Raw genomic sequence first — 26,873 nt, forward strand, 5'->3', positions numbered from 1 at the left:
GCTGTAATAAGGCCTCATCTGCAAAATTACATCGTTTCAGGAAAACGTTTAAAGATTCTACGACGACTTTAGTCGATAACTTTTTAAGGCTTAAATAAGAAAGTTATGGCGCATTCCCATTACGTCGTGACGATAGATAGTAGTGCAGTTTAAAGTGTCGTGACTTGTACTCTGACTTTTCGTGATATATCCATATCGAAAGCCTACCGTCTCCAGCTACTTGGAATGGACCTGCTGTCCACCGCCATGGACTATTGATATTCTACAGGATATATCACAAAGAGTGTGCGATGAAATTCCATAATTTGATTCCACCTTCCCTTTTCCATCATCGGAGGACTAGACGTGGGCTGGGATTCCACCCCAATGTTATGGAAAGGGAATATATATCGAGATTGAAGGGACTTACAGACACACTTAACGCTTATACCAACTTTGAAAAAGACTTAACCAACAACAAAGCAGTAGAGTTTCTTATCAAAAAATTCATCCAGGGAAGTACTGCCACCTTACCTATTTCTGCCACCAAGCAGTAATGTGTGCATTACTGCGTTCCGGTTTTGAAGGATAAGGGCGCTGGTGAAGCTACAGACACATGAGACGTGTCAACTTGTGTCTCACGGTGACGCGCGCAGCGGCAGTGCTCCTCAGATCTTTGTGATTTAAAGCCCTGAGTGGCACTGCTATGGACAAGCGTGTCACTCACCACCGGGCACACGACTTGTTCGTCCTCTCACTTAGTGCCATAAAAAAGCGCAAAGAAACATGTACAAGGTTTGCACAGCAGGAAGCGACCTGCGTGAGAGTGATATAAAGCCCGACATACTGTTGTTCTCGCATAGAGACACGGTCACGCTATATCGTGTTAGACTCTCTTGTTTCGTTGTTTGAGAGGAATACCAAAAATATCTGGGTCCGAATATTATCTTTAATCGTGCAAAAAACTGCAGAGAGACGAATATTGGTATGACAATCTATAACCTGGAGGAACCGTAATAAGTGATGTGCTACGAATCTGTTGTAGTTATTAGACCACTCTGTTAAGTATTAAAAAACTTTTGCTACGAAATACCGAAACAAAAATAAATAGAGACTAGCAAAAATCATAGCCACTTCGAGTTTTATTTATGTTACTGCTTAATAGATATGATACTTTTTAATATAGATACTGTTGCATTTATGAAGTTAAATAATGCCAGAAGCTCGTTTAAAAAGTTATGAACTTTGATACAATCGAAATGAAACTGAATAAATTATTCTGCCTTAGATTATAGTGTGTATAATATTTTGCGTGGGCAGCAGCTACTTTCACAATTCATATTTCTGAAAATATGCAGTAGAGACGAGCAAGCTATTAAAATAGTTCTCTCTTTAAATAAAAAAGAGAAAATTTTATATCAAAGGGAACCACTTCATGAAAATTTAATATATAGGTACATATTAGTTTCTGTTAAGGAACGAAAGCGTAAAAACAATCCAAACCATTAATTTATGTACTCGTAAAGTACGTCGTACGACACGAATATAGAAGAATCCTGCTGGCACTATTTATAGAAATAGTCATTGAAGCGAAATGGAAAAAAACAATAGAATAATAGTAATAATAATAAACTCATTTATTTGTTTTAAAAACAGTAATACATTTTATAACAAAATCAAAGACAGTGTTACTTAACAAGACAAAACGGTTTATGCCTCGGCGGTTGCGGGAAACCCACGGCCTTTGTTATTCTGTCATAACCTTGTTGAAGTATTGTAATTAAATATTTATTTTAGGACATCGAGACTTAAAGTCGGTATCATAAATAATATATTTTATTTTAAAACACAGAAACTTAGAATAATTAACCCTATCAGTATCAATACATTCTAAGCGCAAGAACCTGCTGTATAAGTAGCCATTCGCGACAATATCAGAGCTTTAATGCCGTGTCTCACGGATTAAAAGATAATATTAAAAGAGTGAGTACATGGTATTCACGTCACATGGTAGGTCTCCCAGCCAAGTTACCCCCCATCAAACTGTATGATTGTGATTTGTCTAGGGTGACACAGTTCAGAAACCTGGGTCACATAGTAAATTCGGAGCTAAAAGATGATCGTCCAAAGGCATGCAAAGGAAGCGTAGGGCGTTGGCGGCCCGCGGGAACATGCTGGCTCGCAGATACAGATGAAGTAAAAGTTACCTTATTTAAATCATACTGTCAATCGTTTTACTGTAGCGGCCTGTGGGCTAGGTATACCTAAAAGACCTTCAGCGAGCTACGCGTCCTTTATAATGACATGTTTAGAACGCTGTTGGGGTTGCCCAGGTACCACAGTGCATCTGGTATGTTTGCGGATGCTCACACTGACTGTTTTTATGCAGTAATGCACAAAAAAATAGTTTCAGTGAGATGCAGAATACTGGAGAGCCCCAACAGCATATTTAAGATATTAGCCGATAGACCGGACAGTGGCATTTGATGTCGGCTGTTATAAATCCAAAATATGTATATTTTAGTCATACAATATTTTAGTAATTAATTTTTATTGTATGTATTATTTAAATATTTTATTTTATTATTGCATTATTATGTAAAATTTTTACTAACATAGTTGTAGGGTTTTCTTGTAACACCTTAAGTCTTTAATAAACGAATTTGAATTTAAATCGCAAAGATCTGAAGGGTACTACCAGTGCGCCCATTACCCTGAGACATAAGTTGACAAGACCCATGTACCTGTAATTCCACCAGTACCCTTACCCCTCAAAACTGGAACGCAGTAATGTTCACATTAATGGACGGCAGAAATAAGTAAGGTGACAGTACTTCCCTGGATGAACTCTTTCACAAGGAACTCTGCCACTGCTACTACATTGCGTCATTTGGTTTCATGTAGTTCGTATTTATTTTACGACTTTCATGTAATAAAAGCAATTTTGATGCATGCATGCATGTGGCCTTATTATACCAAGGCTACGATATTTTGTACTGTTACTGCTAGTTTAACTTCGACTGAGCAAAGATGATGAGCTAAGCAAGTTTTTCGTATTTTCAAAACGAACGTTGCCTTAGTTTAATCAAGAAATTTAAGAAAATTTAGAGTTTAGTTCATAATTTCTTACTTAAACTAAGGTAAAGTCGTTTTGTAAATGGGTAATTTACGAGTTAGTTTTCTTTACGTAATTTCGTTAGCAATTTTTATTATCAAAGTATTATATAGGATATACAGGATGCTACACTCGAAGATTAAATAACACTTCATGACAATATTCTACAATATTTTTTGTTGGATCCACACACACATATCGCGCACGCGCGCACACACACACACATACACGCATACTCGACACTCGACACTAATAGGTCAATGTAACTTCAATATTACTTGTCAGATACGGTGAAAGCCTGGTGAGCTGTAGTACAGGTCTAGTACCGAGTACGGACTCCAGTCTCTCACAAATTCCTCTTATATTTAACATTAGGTAAAAATACGAAACACCTGTTTAGCTCGCCATTTTTGCTCAGGCTAACTTAGTTCTTTTTACAAATCTCAGCCAGGTAATTTCAATTCTGGATTCTATTTTAAAAAACGTGAAAGTTCAGTGCCGGTCCATCAAAGCCTAAGATTGCACCATAGAGCCCCAAGCGACGCCTTATATCCGATTGATGTCGTTTCACTTGATAGTAACAATTTCATACCCGCTTGACTCCCGCCAAAGTGCTCTCCAAGTCTCCATGAATAGCAAAAGGCAAAGGTATTTTATTTCACACGGTCTACGTTTCACGTAGTTTTTTTCTTTTTTATTACATCAACTGAGTATTGTCTGCAAACTACATTATCTACCTCGGAACCTTATTTATTTCGGTAACTTGATTTGTATTGACACCATTATCAAGAAATATCTTATGACTGCATTTGCAAATAGAAAAACGGTCCTCTAGCGATTATAGTTGGCTTCGTGCTGAATGAAGTTAGAGACGAAAAGGGCAAGGCAATACATAAAAGTCCTAAATTCAACAAAGACTCGCAACACTGACACATCCCAGTTGAAACCAAATGTAGTCGTAACACGGAATTGTCGAATTAAAAAAATACGACTTGAAAGTTCGAAAAATTACTGAATGAAACCTAAAGGAGAAAGGTCATAGAAAATTAACCCAATCCCGGCACAAAAGATACCTTCTTCAGAATTTCGCTATTTTAGTTAAGTAAATTCTGTATAGTTTTTGTTTTTGATAACAGTGGTTAACACGTCTAAATCGCCTTTTGTTTTAATCAGACGCATGGAGTATGTTCATGTATAAACAAAGGCTACCAGAGTTTGTGTTTTCAATTCTTCAAAAACTATTATTATGGAACATTGACTTACAATTATATGGACGTCGGGTCCGCGCTAAAAAGTGTCCGAACTTATAGGGCGTTAAAATCGTATACAGAGCGTCATTCACGCTCTAGTCTTCGTTTGTTCGACTGACAGCGAAGCAAGCAAAATTAGACAGTACTGCGATGACATTACAATTTAAATTCAATGTTTTAGCTTTTTCATATTCCTTTAAATGTCACTACGTTTAAATAGGTTGACTTGGGACATTTTTTTCGTGGTTTTTGTATTAGACCCGTCGTCCATTTATTTGTAAGTCAATGTTATGGAAGTTTATAGTGAACAATAAAGTAAATTTATCATAGTTTGTTTTCGATACTGATACTGATGCCACCGATGACTAACAGAAATCAAAAACAAAAATTATACAGAATTTTCTTGTCTAATATAAGCAAAATTCTGAGAGAGGTTTCTTTTGCGCCGGGACTGGGTCTTATATTACCCTTCTCCTTTATATTTAGAAATGGATAAATAATAGTATGTAATTAATAAGATCCATTCAGTATTTTTTTTTTAACTTTGAAATCGTGTTTTCTCAATTCCACCAGTTTTAGAGTTACGACGGTATTTGGTTTTATACCGGTGAACAATTAAGCTACGAATTTAAGATCAGATACGTGCTAGCAGGAAGAAACGTTTCAGAAAATTCTGAGCATATGAATTTACGCTCAACCGTGTCACAAAAATGGTTACAAAAATGTTTATTACAGGTTTCACACGTGCAGCCTGTGGGGTCAGTTACACGCGGCGGGCATACGGCGCACTACAGCAACGCATTCAGGACGATGTTCAGACTTCCACCTCATTGTAGCGTGTCAACCACGTTCGCTGAAAAACATGTTGCCGATTTTTACGCTTTTTTGCGAAAGCGTAGCGCATCGCTACTCCGACGCATACGTCTTAGTGCGAACGGCATCGTGAGCGCATTAGCTGATAGATGGGAATCCCAATGCTGAGGCGGTGGATGCGCTTGCACACTTCTGCCAATGCGTAGCCACTTGACCTAACGTTGTCTGGATGCGATGTTATTTATTATTTAAAAATTTACACTAGCGTATGTATATTTGTTAGTACTAAAAATTATGGATGAATTTATATCTGAAATAAATGGTTTATTATTATCATTATTATTCTAGGAATTAATAGTTTGCGTTTCCTTTATAGGTACACGGTTGTTACCAAAAAATGTATTATGCATTTTTTTAATAAATATTTCGGAATATCTGATTTTGCTCTTCCTGTAAAAAGTGCTTAACATTGTGATATTCAATCCAAAGAAGCGTAATCTAAATAAACACTATATTTTCACTTACCACGTAATCGCAGTCTCGTTATAACGAGTCCTACTACAGAGTTCTGCAGCTCTAAGGGGCATTAAATAAGACTACTTTATTTGAACGGCATGTTCTCAAGCAGTCGACTTCAAGTCACATTGAATCGTCAATGCAGAGCGTAAACATTTCTCGCAACGACAAATAGCTTGATTCAAGGCCGGGGGTCGCGTACGAATGTTTGAATGCACGGTAAATGTGGGTATTCCGCACTAGCCTAGTAATAATACACCTTATTACTACGTAATACGCTTGTATACTGAATTAGAGACTGTTGAGTTAGTTCTTTAAGGTCGCTTTTGAACTATACTTTTGAAAATTAAGGCATAATATTCATTTTATACCTTTGCTAACTTCGCCATAAGGTATTGATAGTATCTATGGATAGGTGTTGATATATCGAGGAATCCGAGGTAAAACCCAATAAGTTTGTATATTTTTATGTAATGAGTTACTTAACACATTCGCGCAAGACATTATGCCGCCTTAAACAATTGTCAGTAATGTGGAACAACGGTTTATTACGTCGTTGAATTTCTTTTATTTCGTCGAAATAAATTTCTAGTCATACATAATCTTAATAATGGCATCATTGCTGTACAACACAATATACGAACCGACACGCTGTATCGAAATTACACAGGTTAAATAAGCACTACTCACATCACACATGTATCAATGATCACTGGCATTCACGCGCAACATGGCGGCGGACGGTTTCTAGACGTCACTGTTTATTGACGCCAATATCATTATTTCTTACATTAATTTAATAGCTTGTAAAAGAAACTTTTATAAACGTACGCATTGTATGACAAACATATCTGCCACAGCGCATCAATCGGCAAAAGCACGATCCTCGCATGAATGTGGTAACTCAGTATACCAAGTAACTTGTTAGCCATTACAATGTCATTTTCGTGCATTTTTCAATGGTATAATGTACCGGATTTGTAACTAAATCATTTTTGTGTTATACTTAGAAATTTGCTTATTGTATTCCACAGTACAAAAGGCTACGAAAAATGTACTAAAAATTACTAATTTTACAAAGTTCATACACATATTGTGCTGTGTTTCGGACCCGTCGATTTATTTATTAAGCATTTTCAACATAACAGATTAAAATGAAAGTCGCTACAAACACAGAAACGCGAAAAAAAAGAAATATACTTAGTACATGTTATAGAATTGAAGTCATTAGTCAAATACTTTCGTACGGTCTCAGACATCAAAAGTGAAAACGACCAACGACGTTCGACTCGAGCGGTATTGTTTGCTGAGCCACGATAAATAAAAACCGATGTGAGTGCTTCGAATTCTTAAATTGAAATAGATTTTTATTTATTTCCTTCTAATACTCGATTCCTAAAAAACAAAATAACAACCTGCACGACAAAAGTTAACAAATTTTAATTAAAAAAGCGAACTTTTCGCGATTCACATTATTAAAACAGATAATAAATTTCTTAAAAGGAAAGAAAGAGTTTCAATGGATTTCGGAAGGTTTTACTGAGTTCACAAGAGAAGTCAGAAACTCCAATCATTTGCTTATAATGCCGATAGAACTTTGACTGAAATCTTTTACATAATAGGCCCTCTGCTTGTTTGTATGTTGTTTTCCGCTTAACCGATCCGACCAATCTTCACATGCGATGGAAAACAAATGTATGAAATAATTAATATACTTACTTTTATTAATATACTTTGAAAAATGTAGATATAGAAGTAAATATGTATAGATCCTTTTTAGTCACTGCACTTCGCTCAACGCCCTGAGACATACGTCGACAAGTCTCATTGTGCCTGTAATTTCACCAGCACCCTTCAAAACCGAAACGTAGTAATGCTCATATTACTGCTTGGCAGCAGAAATATGTAAGGTGGCAATACTTCCTTCGACAAATTCTTTCACAAGGAGCACTGGAGTGCTGCTAAAAATCCTCGAACTACATTTTGTCACGAAAGTTTTTACTTAAAATGATGCTATTGTTGCGGTATTGTTACAAATAAATCTAATATTTATGTAGTATTCCCATTGTTAGGCACGGGTCTCCTCTACATAGGCCCAAAGCGGTTTGGGTTGGGCATTTTCAAATTTCTATACTCTTAATTCAATGAGATTTTTTTGAGAAATCTCCAGACTCCGAGAGAAACCTTCACTGTTTTGTTATAATTATGAATACAAAAAAGTTACTGCGACGAATGCCGAAAAAATCGGTACAAAGCTATGTAACAAAAACACATAGGAGAATTTCGACGACTCGGTAACGGGAGCCGTGACTCAGATGGTTAGAGCAATGCTACGGTGCAGCATGGACGTGTGTTCAAGTCATACCGGGTCGATAAAAAAATTTTTTTGAGTGTTCGATCTTTGTATTCATAATTATATAAATACATACATCAAAAACGCTTAGGAATCAAGCACGTTTTTGCCACTTACTGAAAATAGGTATTTTAATTAGCTTTTTTTAACGCCGATGGATTTTTTTCTGGTCAATTTTATAAATTGAATTTGCAAATGAAATAGACCAATGAAATCCATTGGTGTTAAAAAATTCATTAAAAATATGGTTTCCAGTAATTAGCAAAAACGTGATTGATTCCTAGACACTTTGTTGAGTGTATGTTATATAAATCTACATAATATACATCAAATATATACAACTTTTATTAAGAAAGATGCCACTTTCTATGTAAAAAATTTAATTTCTATGCAAGACACGCAGTAAGCCTTTCGCGTTTGTATAATTCGTTTGTTTTGTTTGTGAACACAATGCCATTACTTTTCATGAATAAACCATAAGTTGTCATAAGCCCTCGAACATACTATTTCGCTTTACTTAATGTGGAATTACAGTCATTTGCTTTGCTAAATGCGGAATTGAATTTCATTGTCACAGTTCTACATAAATCGGAGCATAGACGCAGTATCGACGTTGGGAGAAAATCCCCCAAATCGGACGTTACGAGTAGAGTAGGTCTGCAGTAAACCGTGCTGTATTGGCTAGCGGCGGACTGAGCCGTTTTATGTCACTTACAATGTAAAACAATTCAATACAATACAAATAATTTAGAACGCTATGTTTCAACACTAGATGCGATTTAAATTTATTGTCAAACGCTTTACAAATTTTAAAATGTAGTTATGGCGCCAAAAATTTGCAATAATTTACCGTACATACTAAGGTCCAAGAAAAAGTTTATGCTATCTAAATAGTATTTTACGCAATCGTTGCATAATGAGGTTTAATCGTTTTTAAGCCACGAGGCTTTGCCGAGTGCTAAGTAATAGGAACGAGATTTTAAGACCTAATAATATTTTATTTTATATATTTATGTACTACATTTAAAGAACAAAATATTCCTATATATAATAAACTTAACTAAGTTTTTTCGTATACCGCTCATTCGTCGTACAAAAACATTTCTATGTGTAGTGTGTGCGTTCGTACTGATGTGAGTTGACATTCCTCTTAGTGTGCGTGAGAGTCGTCAATAAAGGTGTCACTAAACATTAATATAATAATTATAATATAACGATTGCATACAATACTTTTGCTACGAGTAAATAAAATAATGAAACAACCAATATTTAAAGCCAAACAAACGCGCAAAACCAAAACCCAAAGTGTAGAATAGAATTGGCCAAGTACAGCTTATATTTTAACCAATTATTTTTAATAGGTTTATGATCCTGTTGCAAAACCTTTAAGCCACCTTAACCAATCAGGAGGCAGTAGAGCGTTTGAGTTGCGTCATATTTTAAACGCACACTCTCAATATAGCTCCGCACTAGGGGAACCCTGAGTCGCGGGTGCCATGGACACACATGTGTGTGTAGTTGCCTATGTAGGCAACTACAAATTACACCCAAACTCACGAGAGAAATAAATGTAGGCCTTACAAATATTTCTCCCGGCTTTAAAGGTTCGATTCCGGGAATCGAACCTCTGCGTGGTAGTCCGACATGGTAACCGTTCGGCCACAGAGGCAGTTATATTTGATATTTAAATTAACATAATTAGGACGTTCTTTTTTTGAAACTCATTGTGTACATGGATCTCTAGAAGGTATAAAGGTAGCTGGTAAAGGTACCCGGCTGAGTGAAGAATAGATTTGTCACAGATGGCGCTACGCTAAATAAGTCGTTAAAAATCAAAAACAAAGATATGCAACAAGAACATAGAACAATTAGTAAGGTCCACTAGTTCATTCCGTGGCTGACTTAGTTGGCTTAGCGTCTGACATGGTTTGCTGAAAAAAGTTGATTCGTATCCATCCGGTTCACTGGAAATTTTTCTAAGTCTTCTAAGTGTTAGATCTTTGTATTAATAATGTTTTAGATTTTTTAAACACCTAAAAATACATACCATGCTGATTTCACGCTCATCACGCCGCCACTGTCGCCGGTCGACAAACCTGAGTTTGCTATTTAGACATATGAATCAGCCATTGCCTCTTTTAGAAATATGAAACAATTCTCAAAAAGCTACAGAATTTCGACAGCTAGATAAATTTTATCAGGCAGGAACTCCGTCGTATTTAGCTTTGATTTTAATAAGTTTCTCCAACGTGCATGTATCAGAGCAAGCAGTACAGGCTTGACAGATGAGTCACAGTTTGTGGGGAAGTACAACCGCCACAGAATCCCTGCAACCTCGTGTACCAGGGGAAAACTTCCGAGACAATCTTATGAATGTGAATTGTTATAATTAATGTAGGTGAGGTATTACTTTTGCTTGTAGAACATTTATAAATTCTGCAACCCATTTGTAGATATGATTAAATCTAGGGCCCCAATGCCACCTGGTAATTTTCTTGCAACCACTGGTCATTATAATTCCATTGTGATTCCGCTGAGATCAAATTGCAATTATGATAATATATGTTACAATGGCAGTTGAGTGTCAATAAAGTGTCAGTGGAATGGCAGTGATGGCATTCATTCATTCGATCACTAACGATGGCTGTTGCCTTACTGAAACTAGCTTGGAAATTACGAAACAGATCCTAATTTTTATCTCGTTTAATGAGAAACTTAGTGTTATTATTAATACAAAGATCGAACATTTAGAAAAAATTCCTTCGATCCAACTGGATGCGAACCGACGTCTTCTAGCAAGCCGTGCCAGACGCTATGCCAAATAAGCCACGGGACGAACCAGCGGACCTCACGAATTTTTCTACGTGCTTGTTTGTCGGATCTTTTGTATTTGGTTTTCAACGACTTTTTAGCCGTAGCGCCATCTATGAGAAATCTATAACCGTATTTCGTCACCCAGTTAGATACCTTTACAGCTACTAGTCCTGGCTAGAGATGTCGCTATCAATGGCGAGGCGTCCACATAACACAATTCTCACCGGCTTGCCTAAAATTTTCCACGTATCATCAAATATTGTAAACATTTAAAAGTAATTTACTACATTTTGTGCTCAATTTTACGTGTATAATATAATTAATCAGTGAAATAAAGTGTACTGGTATACTAATAAGTGTTGTGTTTAATGTGTTAATTGATATCTAAGTTAGATATCTAAAGATAATTTTCACGCCACGCAAGTGGTCGCTATTAACTTGTAATTAAATATTTTATTGAATGTCAGGATGTTTCACCACCATGATAGTATAGTAGATAGATAAACTTATTCTTCAAACTACGACATCGACGTACCGTCGACTCACCATTGAAGAGCAGAATACCAAAAAATTGCAATGGCAGTTGAATAGCAGCTCGATGCCTTCTTAACTCTTAGCAGAATACCAAACGTACAAAATCCTACCATTAACACTCTATCGACATACAACTGAGATGATTTAAAATTGGTAGACTTGGATAAGACAAAGAAATGTCACACAATTCCTTTTAACTCCAACCAATTGTGTTAATAGCACAAAGAGTTTTCTAAACAAGATACTAATGATAACATCTGAGTCGTATTGTTCGAACAAGAACTCGAGCGACCTCTGTCAAAGAACAGCAGATTTATCTTTGTGTTCCTTCACATAAAGGGGATCTACCGGACATAAGAAAGCAAGTAAGCTCGAAAGCTGGACGATACAACAAATGGGGTTTATTCCAATATCATAAATACTTGTGCTCTAGGAATTTGGATCTGAATTTATTTCCTTCCTATACGTTTGTACTTGGAAGTATCATGCTTTCAATTCTTTAAGGTCGATGAAGTTTGGAGTTGATTGTCTCGAGGTATCTTTATACTTATTTATAAGCAAGCTTCGAAGGGCGCATAAAATCTTTGGCAAAAACCAACCGCAAGCATTTTACAGATCAATTGTATTTTTGTTATTGACTATCTAGCACTCGGTGTTTTCTATGTTCCAATAGACTACTAGATAGTAGCAGTAGGGCTCCTCATGTAAAAGCTCATCCAGGGAAATACTGTCACCTTACCTATTTCTGCTGCCAAACAGTCATGTCAACCTTAGTGTGTTCCGGTTTTGAAGGGTAGGGTGCTGGTGAAATTACAGGCTTATGAGATTTGTCAACTTATGTCTCAGGGTGATGGGCGCAGTGGCAGTACCCCTTAGATCTTTGCGATTTAAAGCACTGAGAGGCACTGTAACTGCTACGGACAGGTATGTCGCTTACCATCAGGCGCAAGACTTGTGCGTCCCTAGCTTGGTTATAAAAAAAGGTTAAGGTCAAAGCTAGATTTAATAGGCATTTTTTACACAAACGCGTACCATCGTTAGTCACATTATAGCTCTCAGGTGAGATTGGCCTGGCGCTGGCATTTACCTTATACCAAGTGACGGGACGAACAAGTCGTCTACCTGATGGTAAGTGAAACGTAGTACCACTCAGAGCATTAAATCACAAAGATCTGTAGAGCACTGCTAGTCCATCTCAACACATAAAATCCCATGTGCCTATAATTTCACCAGCAACTTAACCTTCCAGACCGAAATGCAGTGATCCTTACATTACTGCGTGGCGGCAGAAATAGGTAAGGTGGCAGTTATAGTACTTCCCTAGATGAACTCTTTCAGAACTTTTATGTTGTACGATTTAACCTGCACTGGGTTCGCGGAGAAGTAATTTAATTTATTTTTATTTTTATTTACATGGACTTCCGCAAAATAATGCCTAAATCTATAAATTCCTCTAATAATAATATCTAAGAGAACAAAATTTCACATAATACGAAAAAAATATAAAGGGTAATTCAATTTATAATAACATTTTACAATATGGTGAAAATACATATTGTGAAGATCGTAAGTGTATCTATGTAAACTAAGTAAACAAAACTGCGTGCACAGAAGTCAAAAAGACTCAGACTATAGGCCAAGTTTATATATGTATATTGTGGCCAACGGATTAGTTGCCAAGATTAAATTCCAGAGCCAAACTCAAATATTTTTAAAATGTCCGACAATGTAGCTAGAGGTAAACAATGGCAGATCGAAGCTTACAAGGATTAGTTCCGTGTTCACAGAAGAGCTTTTTAAGCCTTTAGCACACAGGAAGCTGCCGCGGTTTATATTCCTATCTACGACCACACACAAAGTGATAATATTCCATGAACTGTGAAAGACCAATAACAAGAAGTTAGCAATGATATTAAAACTAATTTACTTGAATATTATGCCAACCCCACCTGGCGTGGGATAAGGACAGGAAGAAGAAGAAAATTATATAATTAAATAAACAAAACTTAATAATTACTGCTCAAGATCTATGCCAATAATACGGTTCATTTTGCTAAGGTCGAGCTTATTTCAGAATTCATTTTTTTACAAACGAAATTAAATGCATTTGAAAAATATACATCGTATACTATAACGTGTTCTATTTACTTCAGATGATACGAAAAAATCATTAGTATATGTAAAGTACCTATTGAATACAGAGGGTTTATTCGATTCTGTAAAATTTCGAGGTAAGTTTGTGTTTTTTATTCTATCGTGAAAATTTTTATGAATCGTGTTTCGGCTTGAAGACGCTCAAGTTATAACGTTCAGGGAACAAGTCTGCAGGCAGGGAATTCTACTCCATAGCCGTTCGCCATATAAATGTGGAAGCATAACGCTTCGTGCGAATCTTTGGATTATCCACAACATAGGGGTGGAACCCAAGCCTACCTAAGATTGTATAGATAATACGTAATAATACGTAAGTCAATTTTTTTATGTTAAAGAAACTTGAACAAGATAAAAACACATGGCAGTTGAATTTGAAGTACGTTCCGGTAGCTCGTAGTATGTGAGCTACAAATATTTCAGAATATTGTTAGAAACTTTATCATTAGAGAAGATCCGTACCCAACAGTGGGACGTGGGATGTTGATGATATTAATGTGTTAGAAACAGTAAAAAACCTGTATCGCAAATACTTACAAAATAGCACGTATAATAAATTCTAACCGTTCTTGAATCCTGAGTGTACGTCTTCCTTTAGTCAATTTCTAACGTGTCCAAGCTGTTAACAAAGTTAACCAGTTACGGTGCTTAAGTTAACTACTGGCTTTGTCCGTCTTCAGCTAATCCGCGATTAGCTTGGTGTAATTTTTTAATTAACGTCTTACGAAAACCATTTGAAAATTGAATTGGAAAAGAATTTATGGCGAAGAATTGGAAATATTATTAAGCTGGAAATAAAAAGTTATATGCAGCAAGTTCGCACGATGACAAAAGACAAGTAAACTTACGCTAATCGTTCAATGATACTAAAAATATGTTAGGGCCTTGCGGTTCCAATAACATACGAGTATAAAAATAGCCTTAGGATGTTGATGGGGCTGCCTCGTTCTTGCAGTGTGGTTGATAGATTTAAAACCATCATCTGCAAGAAAACAGCCTTTTTATCATACCAAATGATGGGACGGACAAGGCGCTTGCCTGGTGGTAAGTGACACGCCTGTTCCGGAGACCGAAGGGGCGCTGCCACTGCACCCGTCACCTGAGACATAAGTTGACAACTCCCATGTGCCTGTAATTTCACCAGCACCCTTACACTTCAAAACCGGAACACAGTAATGGTCACATTACTGCTTGGTGGTGGAAATAGGTAAGGTTAGGTGAACAAGAGTTCGTCCAGGGAAGTACTGCAATAAAATAACACAAGCAGCTCTACCGCTACCAAAACGTCGTAGACGGCAATCTACACTGTGTAGACGGATTGCCGCATTCGACGCTGGCTCGTCTAAACTAAACGACCCAACGACCTAGTGTATGTAGACGTGCCATTACTGCTCAATAGATAGCAGAGCTCTTGTATTGTTGAAAGACCTATTGTAGCAATAGAGTTCCTTGTGAAAAAGTTCCTCCACGGAGGCAATGCCACCATACCTGTTTCTACGCGGGACTTGTCAACTTTATGTCTCAAGGTGACAGGCACGTAGCATTGCAACTGTTATGGATAAGCGTTTCACTTACCACCAGGCAGACAACTTGGTCGTCATTTTATATCATAATACCTGATAGATGACCTGCACATAATGAAGTTCTTCATTCGATTCCCGATCAAATAGTCTCATGGGAGTCTATTGGATCGGGATGCGTGTGAATAATGATAACCAATTTCCCTAACTGTCACTTATATGTCTAACTAATTATCTTCTACTATCATAATCATTATCATTAACCTGGCCGTTAAGACAGTTTGTAAGTGTACTACGAGGGCGGTTTGATAAGTCCATGACTAAGAAAAAAAAGTTTTTTTTTGTTTTTCATGGTTTATTTTTTACGTAATTTCATTTTAACTCTTTAAACCATGACCAGAGATATCTCAACTTCTTCAATCCATCAAAAAAATATTTTTTTGTCAAACTGAAAAGTAAGCCTCTGTTTATGCATAAGCATTTGATGCAAATCTTTAAAAAATCGGATAAAAAAAGTAAAACATAGCCAAATCTGGTGAATACGGTGGACAGTATTGCCACTTTCGTCTCATAATTCGACTAGTACACTAGTAGTTAAATCCCGTGTAACTTTTTTATTTCATTTATTTATTTTCGCGCTTTTAATTTTAAAAAGCAATATCAGTTGCTTAGTAAGGAGTTCTAAATCAAGAAATAAAAATAAATTCCGAAAAAAGTTTTAATTCAACCTGAAATGGACCTTAAAAAAATGTTAACATATAACCGTACAGAGGATTTGCGTTATGTTAAGGTATTGTAAATAATAGATGCTCTATTTATGGATATCAAAACTCACCATTAGTGTCATAAAGCCACACACAACACTAATCGGTAGAGAAGAGAAAAATATCCTTACCCGCTTAAGTTTTGTCTATTTCCCGTCATGCTAAGCCTGCAGGAAAGCGATTTAAAGATTCTACAAACGAAATCAATTGACAACTTTTTAAGTATCAATATTAGAGTTATAAAATTCAGTTTCATATACATACATATATAGCTCTCCTTGTCATAACATTTGCATTTTGGTAAATTTTGAGATTTTTTTTAATACAAGTGATGGGACGGATTGAAAAGTCCCATGTGCCTGTGATATCACCAGCACCCTTACCCTTCAAAACCGGAACGCAGTAATGCTCACATTACTACTTGGCGGCAGAAATAGTTAAGGTGACAGTAGTTCCCTGGACGAATTCTTTCACAAGGACCGCTCCTGCTACTATATGATTTGTTGTATTTAAAAGAATGTTTAAGCTATACAACATTTATGTTCTTAGAAACGTAAAAATATTTCAACTATCATTGTACCTCTGATATTAATATGATGTATGATGATAATATATGACGTAATACGATATTGTGATGAGAAATTAAAGATTCCAATATATCTTAAGGACAACATATATATATACATTTTCGAAGAATTCCATTTCAAAGCTTTCGTAAGGTACGTGTCACAAGTTCAAGTATTGTTCCAAACAAAAGACGGTGTTTTATTGCGTTCCGGCCACGTTTGCCTCACGTGACTTTTGTACACATGATTCCATACTAAGATTCCATACCTTCTCACTACGTGGGACATCACTGTCATGCCGTAAAAATTCACATTCCTTTTATAGTTTTATTCGCAGAGATGACGCCACAAAGAAAACTGTAACATATTATATTAATAAAATTCAACATTAAATTTTCATAAAACTTTGTAGAATTCAGCTGCATTATATATTTCGCACGAAATGTATTTCAGTAACATTGAAACTGTGCAATGTTTGTATTATGATATTAAAATCTTAGAATAATAACGCATAGAAACCTATTCCGCACACGTTAAGTGAGGCAAATTGTAGGGACCCAAATAGGCTTACACAAGCGGGCGGGCCGTCAGTGCTCAAGGTCAACTTGCACCGCGAACAGCTCAAGAATTTTAGCTAAAAATGAAGAAACGTACGATAAATGAATATAAAAATACGTCAGACAAACATAAAATAGATACTAACATCTATTCATCAAGGAAATAACGCGTTTCAATTTGTATTTTTATGTAAATATTCACTAAAACAGAAAATTAATTTCGTTGCAACAAGATACGAAAATGTTTAGTAAAAGTAAGGAATTTTTTCTCCCCATTTCGCTATTCTGTTTCAAAATAATTATACGACGGTTGCAGAATTTCTACAAATGTTCACCGCCGCGACAACATTATGGGGAATTTACATTAGCTATTTTACGGAATATATTTAGTATTTGCCTGTTTTTATAAAAAATAAGTGCGCATTGGACCTCCGTCTCACCTGGTGGAAAGTGACGATGATGTCGGCGATGTAGCACGTAAACTTTAATAATGGCTATACACTTTCGCCTTGAAAAGGTCCAAGTTGTAACTTTCAGGGAACAAGTCTGCAGGCAGGTAATTCCACTCCATAGCCGTTCGCCATGTAAATGTGGAAGCGATTCGCTTCGTGCGAATCCTTGGAATATCCACAACATAGTGGTGGAATCCCAGCCTACGCCTAGTCCCCCAATGACACTGGATTTCTTCTCCGCAGACTTGCATTGTGCTGCAACTGTGCTGTCATTAGCATACCCAAAGGCATCTGGAATTAACATATCATTGATATGCAGCAGAAAGAGAGTTGCGGATAGTACGGAACCCTGAGGAACGGCATCTATTGCCCGATGTTCAGAAGAGTAGCCTTCTAAGACCACTCGAATCGAACGTTCACTCAAGAAATCCAAAATCCAATTGCAAAGGTCAGTGGGAAGCCCATAAAAAGGAAGCTTGCTTAAAAGGCTTGCGTACCAGACCCTGTCAAAAGCTTTAGAAATGTCTAAAGACACTGCAACGGCTTCGCCATTCTTTCCATAGCTACGCTCCATAGATGGAGGCGTACACAAGAAGGCCCCCAGTAGGGTCACTGAGGAGACCGTCGTATTCAAGGCAAAATGCCTTCGTTAGTTTCGTGTGAAAATAATTATTCTTCATATTAATTATCATACAGGACTCATTTAAAAAACAAATGTCTTCCCCAGACTCAAAAGTTTTTAACTAAACTTATTTCTGGGAACTGACACTGACTAAAAAAGTCATTGTCAGCCATCCAAAGTCGTGAATAAATAACTTTCAGGTTCAGGTTTTTTATTGTTACCATGTACTTTTCATGTGTTAATGCACAGATAATATCAGGCTATTTATATAACCAAAATTTCATATCTAAAGCCAAATTCGATAGTGGCACTTAAACTCGCTTTTAGGTTTTTGTTCATATATGAATTAAATAAAAATTGGGTAGTATTTATTAACTTAGTGATGAGTTAAACAAGAGACAATTTCCCCACTTTTGATGGAAATGATAATCCATGGCATCATTATTTCTATATTTCTATACGCGCCGACGAGCGTAAATACAAGTTGCTTACGCCTACATGAATTGGATTTTTGCCTCACTTGTGACAGTTCATTTTATATGAAACTATCATTCAATGAGTTATTATTCGAAGATTAACATTTTATTCGGAAAGTAGTTATTCCCTATTTGTATTTAAAATGACGAACAGAAAAATAAACTGGTTATGACATGTAGATAAAAAAATATTTACAAATTGGCAGTTGAATATTTTATTTATTATTTTTCCAATATTTACCATACAAAGTAGTTAAAGGTGGCGGCCTTAATTCCTTAACGCGTTCTCTACCGTTGAGCCAAATAAAAAAATAAACTTTACATTGTTATTGCACTTGAATAATGTATATTGAGCCAAAATTTGACTGTTAATAAAATAATTATAATATAAAAGAAATAAAGTATACCTGTATAATAAACACAGATAATTATATAATATTACAAAAATACCTACTGCAGCATCATTATGCAGAGTCTAGAGCTTGAAGATAGACAAACAGATGCTTGCGCAATATGCTCTAGAAAGATAATTTGCTTTGAGCTTGTCTTACGTAAAGCGAGAACGTGTTCCAAAGACTGATTGCCTGAAGGCTAAACGAATTGGACAAAAAACTAGTGCGGTGAGACGGAATAGAGAGCTTGAGGTTACAGGAAAAACGCAGTCCGCATCCCTACCAAAGATATAGTAATATATAATAATAATAATAATAAAAGATTTTATTTCGGATACAATCCATAGCTTGTTAGTATTAAAACCACAGAAGAATAAATAGAGTAGAAGTGGTTAGTTAGTGTCCGACGCGTGCAAACTATAGGTCTCGAAAAACCTATCTGAGCTAAGTCCCTGCCACTTTCGCTTTCTATGGTATGGTTGTGTCATTCTTTCGTGCAAATTCTCTAAAATCCTAGAAAAATGCCGTATTGTGCCGTTTTGGAGTGCAAAAATAACAACCGCACCAAAAATATTACTCTTGGTGGTATTTCATACCATCGAAATGTCTTATTTTAATAAATTTTCAATTAACTGCTTATCGAAATATTTTTTTTGTTACAAGAAACGTAAGTAAAGCTTATACCCTATCAATATTATCGCTTCTTTTTTGGAGATCTAAATTGATAACTCCGATTCGTCGTAGTTCAGCAATAAACCGCTAGAAGGCAGCACAATGATTGAAATTTCAACATAATATCAAAACGTCGTAACTTGCAATAATAGGTATTGATGGTATTGAACTTTCAACGATATGCCAACACGGTAAAGTTTAAATTATATTAACACACACACAATCTAGAATATATTTTCTTTTTATATTTGAAACTACGACCAATCAATATCAAGATTTTGTGGTTTTCAAATTAAGAATGTGTGAGTTGTGGCGACATCGGTTCTAGTCGAGGCTTAAGTCACTTCCTTTGTTTTATTTTCATTCGTGATTACAACTTATAATGTAATGTTAGTATTTTATAACTATAGTGGTCGTAAAACATCGTGTTATCGTTGGAATTCCCCGACGCTAAGTGTGAAGCTGCATCCAGTGGCGAAGTATTGGACAGTCCCACTAATCAACGAACATCCTCAAGAGTCGGTTGGTGCTGGCGAGGAGACGAGTGAGCGCGGAGGCGCACCGTTTCCTCATTATAGCGTAAAAGTCATTCGTGCGCGCCTTCGCGAACATTCCTGACGCGCAGCAGTGCCACGGGCGTTATTATACTGGACATATAGATCACTATAAGTCCGCTGCGTATACTTGGTTGGTTACCCATAGGTTGCGTGTATAAAAGGATGTGCTGTAAGCTTTGAAAAATATATATGAAAATGATAGGTGATCCCGACCGACATCTGAGGTAATCAGGTGCAGCTGAGTCCAATAAATTGGAGAAAATAGTATTAAAAATCTACCTACACTCGTAGATCCATCTACCTATGCCAATTTAGCTGAAAACAATTAAAACAAACATGAATATAACACATTAATTTTCATCATCAGCATCATGCAGATCTGCAAATCAAACTTTAAAGAAGATGAGATTTGCAGTGGCAAGGCGCTGCTTTTCCGTGTGCTTGGCAAGGCCGAGCAGATGCCATCTCGCCGGAGGGATGGAGGAACGAAGAGTATCCAGGACATTATAACGATGTTAAAGGAAACCGACCCAGACGACGTGCCTGCTTTCGTGGCAAAGGAGCTGCACAAGCTGCCCCCTGTCACGTTCGACCATGTCGATGTCACTAGGCTGCTTAAGGACATCACATCCCTGAAAGCAAGTCTGGCCGAAGTGCAATGTAAATTGGAGGCTTCGGATAACACCATCTGTGAGTTACGTGCCCAAGTTGTATTACTGAGTAGTGCAACTTCGGTAAGTAGGTCACCCGAGGCCTGTAACGTGAATACTCGTCGCGGGGCACATAATGCATCTATCGGCAGTTTTGAGTCGGCCCATACGGATGCGTCACCGACCGCTGTCGCTGAGCGCGTTTCCCCGCGCCCCGCCCCTCGATTGTCCGCTCCGGCGGAGACGTCACGCGTAAACACGTTGACCCCTCCACGTGATTACGCCGCTGTCGCAGCTGTTAACCGACCCGTTGCTCCACAACCACAAGCCAGGCAGCTATCAACGAAGGGGATGAAAAAACCTCGTGTACCTGTCTCTGAAGTTGCAAAACCACAGAGGCAGACGGCCCGGTGCGACGATGACGGCTTCACAAAGGTGGAGAAGAAGAAGAGGAAGCCCACCAGCCGTAACCTGTGCGGCACTGCACCGACAGGGTCCAACTTTTTGCTGCGTCCGGCAATCCCGACAACGCTGCTGTACCTGTCACGCCTGCATTACTCCACGAAGTCTGAGGAGATAGTGGAGTACATCAGGTTGAAATCCAAATACACCCTGAGGGTCGAGCGGTTGGAGTCCCGCCACTACGTGAACTTTAATTCGTTTGTGGTGAGAGTGCCGACCGAACATCTGTCGACCTTCATGAAGGAGGAGTTCTGGCCGAAGGGTGTCCTATACCGGCGATTCCGTGGCCGGTTGCCTGACACCAGATGGCGCCACACGTCGCCGACAACCTAAATACGTGTTAAATTAGTAATTAGTGTTATTTTATATTGTTATGTATGTTAGTCTGTAAGGTATGTATCTATGGGTCTCAGTAACCTGAATATAAATAAATAAATAAATAAAAAAAAAAAAATTTAAATTATACATTAATTGCCTCCGTGGCCGAACGACTACCATGCTGGTCTGCCTCGCAGAGGTCCCGGGATATTTAAAGGTAATGATTCAAATCTATTACCTCTAAATATAAAGTTATCGACCAATTTCGTTCGGAGAAATTTTAAACCTTGAAACCTTTTAAACGAGAAAGGTTTAAAATTTTCTTTTGCAGATATAACACCAAGAGTGTGATATTTAGTTGACATAAATGTTCCTATAAGTAATGTAGGCAATCTCGTTTTATGAGGCTCTTAAGGATAAATTACTCCTGTTTATCAGAAAACAATATACCGTTAATTTTAAAGAAAAGATGGAAAGGGATAATTTGCTAACATGAAAAAATAACATGGTCTTGTTATTGAAAATATTTTTTTATTTCTTTTTATTACCCCGTAGTAAGGAAACCCCTGCGTCGCGGGTGCCATTGGGACACACATAGACAACCACGAATTACATCCAAACTCATGAGAGAAATAAATGTAGGCCACACAAATATTTCTCCCGGCCCGGGAATCACACCCGGAACCTCTGCATGGCAGTCCAACATGGTAACCGTTCGGCCACGGAGAATATATCGCGAATTTTTTTTTTAAACTCACCAACGTTTTGGTCACTTAACCGGTCCCATAGTCACGGCTGACTAACCTGGGACCTGTAAAGTGCCTGAAACATGTGTTTGAAAAAACCAATATACGTGATTTAAATCCGAATAACTTTTTTTCAGAAAAAAAACCGACTTCAAAAGTTCGTGGAATTGCATATCTTTGCCAAGTTTTATTGCAATCGGTTACCGAAATGCTCTAGTTTGGCACTTTCAGAGGTGGATTATTTTCTTCAAATTTAAATAGGACCAATAAGGTATCCTCCTTGCAACAAAAAATAATCGTCATAATTGGTTCACAAATATATTACGTGCCGTGTCACAATGAGTTATCGCACATACATACAAAAAAAAACCGTCGAATTGAGAAGCACTTCCTTTTTTGAAGTCAGTTAAAAAATACTTTTACTTTCTACTTGTAACAATCACAAAAACATAAGAACTTCATAAATGTTATCATGCTTAAATATGAGTTCTAAAATTTCACATAATGAACAAATAACAAAGAAAATCAAAATGAACATCTATAAAGAGGTTAAGAAACTACCTATGAACCGTAAGGATTGGAGAAGGCTACACCGACAATCCTCTTAAATAGGAGGATTACTTTGTTTTCAAAATTTTTGCGACTTTTACTTGATAAATGCACTTTTGGCGTACGATCACGTGTGGCTTTATTATACCAATGGTAGGATTTATCTAACTACCCTAAATCGAAACTGTCCGCTTTCTAAATTGATAGAATAGTGACAGTTATCTATATTGGGTAATCCGCTATTCGAGTTGACAGTATCTTTGAATGCATTTGCATCTAACTAGTAGGGTGTCAGATGTACCAGTTCCCAATTCATGTGTACTATAATTTTTATGACTTTCATGCGATAAAAGTACTTTTGACGAATGATCACAAACATGTGACTTGAAAGTGCGCATGTGCAGCAAGGAAGCTTGGGATCCTTTCCGGGGTGAAGCGTTACTTTACACCGGGACAGTTGCTTCAGCTGTACCAAGCACGCACAAGTCCGACAGTGCATGGAGTACTGCTGCCACCTTTGGGATGGCTCTGGGACATATCAACTGGCCACTTTGGATTCAATTGACAACCGTGCCAAGAGGCTTATAGGTGACTCGGAATTAGTGGAGGCGAAACGGCACAGCCTTGAACACCGCCGTAAAGTTGCCTGCTTATCAATATTTTACAGGATGTATCACGGAGAGTGTGCGATGGAATTACACGATTTAATCCATCCATCCATCCATTCCATCACCGAGGAACTAGGCGTAGGCTTGGGTTCCACCCCTATGTTGTGGAAATTCCAAAGATTCGCACGAAGCGTTACGCTTCCACATTTATATGGCGAACGGCTATGGAGTGGAATTCCCTGCCTGCAGACTTGTTCCCTGAACGTTATAACTTGGACCTTTTCAAGGCGAGAGTGAATAGGCAGTATTTAGGTGTGCATGCTCCATCGTCGACCTCATCGTCACTTTTCATCAGGTGAGATGGAGGTCAATTGCGCACCTATATTTTATTTTATAAAAAAAAAATGTGAATTTTTTTCAAAAAATGTATTGTGTATACTGCCGTGATCAGTAAAAAAAGGCCGATGTGTCACTATTTTTATTTTTTCCTGAGTGGATAAGGTATGAAGTTACCGCAAGAGAACACTAGATATTTTTTAATTTCATTTCTCTATACATTATTTTCTCGGTTTTGAGTTTTTGTCACCAGCGCCCTATCAACTAACGATGGCAGAGCAAGAATTCGCGTGATCAGTATCAGATCCCTCCACCTGAAAAAGCCAATCATTGTCGCTTGTTTAATCTTTTATATACTGTTTGTTTTATATTTTTGTTTTTAGTATTATTATCATTATATGTGTTATATACATTGACTTACAAATAAATGGACGACGGGTCTAATACAAAAACCACGAAAAAAATGTCCCAAGTCAACCTATTCGAAATTTAAATTGTTATGTCATCGCAGTATCGCGCTGTCCGTAGAACAAATGAAGACTAAAGCGGAGTGTCGCGCTCTGTATACGATTTTAGCGCCTTACAAGTGCAGACACTTTTTAGCGCGGACCCGACGTCCATATGATTGTAAGTCAATGGTTATATAATTATATTTTTTTCTTTTTCTCGTTAAACTTTGTGCAATAGAGAGAGGCGGCAAACTGCTAAGAGTAAAAGTAATCCCCGTGAGCCTGTCTCTGATGTTGCACAACCACAGAGGCAAACGGACCAGTGTGACGAGGACGGCTTCACAAAGGTGGTGAAGAGGAAGAGGTAGTGCACCAGCCGTAACCTGTGTGGTACAGCACCGACAGGATCGAACTTCTTGCTCCGTCCGGCCATACCGACGACGCTGCTGTATTTGTCGCGACTACATTACTCCACGAAGTCTAGTAGTGTAGTAACGAGGAGATAGTGGAGTACATCAGACTAAACGCTAAACAGACACGTAGGTTCGAGCGGTTGGAGTCCCGCCACAACGTAAATTTTAATTCCTTTGTGGTGAGAGTGCCGACGGAACATCTGTCGACCTTCAGGTAGGAAGAGTTTTGGCCGAAGAGTGACATATATCGACGATTCCGCGGCCGGTTACCTGATACCAGATTGCGCCACACGTAGCCGACAAGTGAAATATGTGGAGATTAGGTATTTAGTTTATTTTATTGTTATATTATATTGTATGTTTGTTAGTCCTTAAGGTGTATATTATAGGGGTCATGTGGCCAGAAATAAGTGTCTAAATAAAATAAACAGAATGTTTCTACTAATTGTATCTCATCGGGAATAATCTGACTTCCAATATTCAGTGTCGTGCCAGTTTGGAAGTCAGAACCACGCGACAATGTAAAACTTCTTTTTTTTATAAATAAATAAAGAACATAGTCATTTGCAGAACACAATGTACGTATACATATCATTACCTAAATTACCGTTAACGAAGCAAAACTAGAGACAACGTCATGTTATGATATAATGGAACATTAAAGATAATGAACGTTCGTGCAATTGAGGGACGATAATACAGTGATTCAAATCAAGTCCTGGAATCCACAATGTACAGGAAAAGATACGCCTTTTCATTTCATCATAGACGCACTGGTGACGTGTCGATCAGCGTCTCAGATATTTTACTGAAGCTAATTATCTAGTGGAATAAAGTAGCCTTTCAATTATTGGCACTTTATCGGGAAAAAACCATTAGAGATCGTGTGCCAATAAATTGAATTCAAAGTACCATTCATTGCGTTCTCCACACTTTGATCTAAAAAGAACAAACTATTACATAATAGCTTATAATTGTTTTAGTTGAATAATTTGTGAACAAAAAGACATTATCACGATGATTAATCCCATTTGGAACCAATATTAGCATTACAAGTGGTCTAAATCAGAACGCTTGTTGCATTATCATACCGATAAGCGTATCTACACCTCAATACGGAAAATAAGTCACGGCCATGAAGCGGGAATACCAATTACCTCATGGCCTTCGCGTAATGATAAAAATTACCTGTGACTTACTTTGATGTAACCGTGATTTCATTATAAGCTCTTTTGTCATAGAATTACGTCATTCACTAATTTGTTTATGAGCTACCTAATAAAGAAGTTGCAAAGTTGCCTACTTAGTGGTGTATAGGACAGTAAGACAATATGAAATAATTGTAATATATGATATATTCTGAGTCACAGACATATACATATATACTGCCGCCGTAAGCTGAAATGTCGTATATGATTTTTTTAATAAAAATGTTATGTATTGGTACTGCCGTGATCAGTAAAAAAGGCTGACCTGTCACTATTTCTATTTTTTCCTAGATTGATAAGATAAGAAGTTACCGCAAGAGAAAAGCAGATGTTTTTTAATTTCATTTCTTTAAAAATTATTTTCTTGGTTTTGAGTTTTTGTCACAAGTTTTTGTCATTTTTCAACTAACGGCAACAGTATCTTCTAGTAGTATTATACGATGTCTGTGGTCTGAGTGTTGTTTTTTGTAAATGGAAATCTAAAAATGACTATACTTTATTGATTATGCTTCCCGAAATTGAAAAAAAAATAAACAATCGAATGTTGCGTGTTAGAAATTTTAAGAAATTAAACGATAACATATTTCCTGATATCTTGAAAAAGAATGCAAGATTGCATTAATTTTCAAAAATTTTTCACCTCTATTATAAACGAAAGTTATCTTAAATAAGATATAATTAATAAACATGTATAAACTTACGATAGTGCTGTTCCCGTACAATGTGTCGTAGCATTCGGCCTTCGAAGCAACATTCCTCAGCTTGAAGGGTTTCTTGAGCGGCGTTGGAGGTTGTCCATGTTTATGCGATGGAGAAGGATTCTGGTTGCCCCCACCACCTGCGCCTCCCACACCTACGTGATTCGCTGTAGTTTTATTTTCTTTTTCCTTAACTAGCTTACTATTATGCGTCAAGTTGTTCTTTGTAAAATTGCCGAGCTGTTCAAACATGCTCGTCAAGTGCTGGGACATCATTTTGACGGCTTTAAGTCTCTGGTGGTTTTGTTAATGGAATCAACCAAACCCGAACAT

The 26,873-nt window shown here is 37.2% G+C and overlaps 1 protein-coding gene and 1 long non-coding RNA gene across 2 annotated transcripts in view; one reads left to right on the plus strand and one right to left on the minus strand.

The window, feature by feature from the left end:
- LOC113237660 (nitric oxide synthase-like protein) overlaps window positions 1-26,622 on the minus strand; it is a 196,305-nt gene extending 169,683 nt beyond the window's left edge. The window contains exon 1 of the mRNA XM_026474271.1: window positions 26,544-26,622. The gene's annotated coding sequence lies outside the window, so the exon portion shown is untranslated. The remainder of the gene's footprint in view (window positions 1-26,543) is intronic.
- On the plus strand, window positions 1,012-5,413 carry LOC113237661. Its single transcript, XR_003311053.1, has 3 exons — window positions 1,012-1,023; window positions 2,884-2,886; window positions 5,080-5,413. It is a non-coding gene; the product is annotated as an uncharacterized LOC113237661 (long non-coding RNA).
- Window positions 26,623-26,873: the final 251 nt, after the last annotated feature.

This window comes from Hyposmocoma kahamanoa, unplaced genomic scaffold (genome assembly GCF_003589595.1).
Source record: "Hyposmocoma kahamanoa isolate Upper Pololo Valley unplaced genomic scaffold, ASM358959v1 93, whole genome shotgun sequence".
Lineage (NCBI taxonomy): Eukaryota > Metazoa > Arthropoda > Insecta > Lepidoptera > Cosmopterigidae > Hyposmocoma > Hyposmocoma kahamanoa.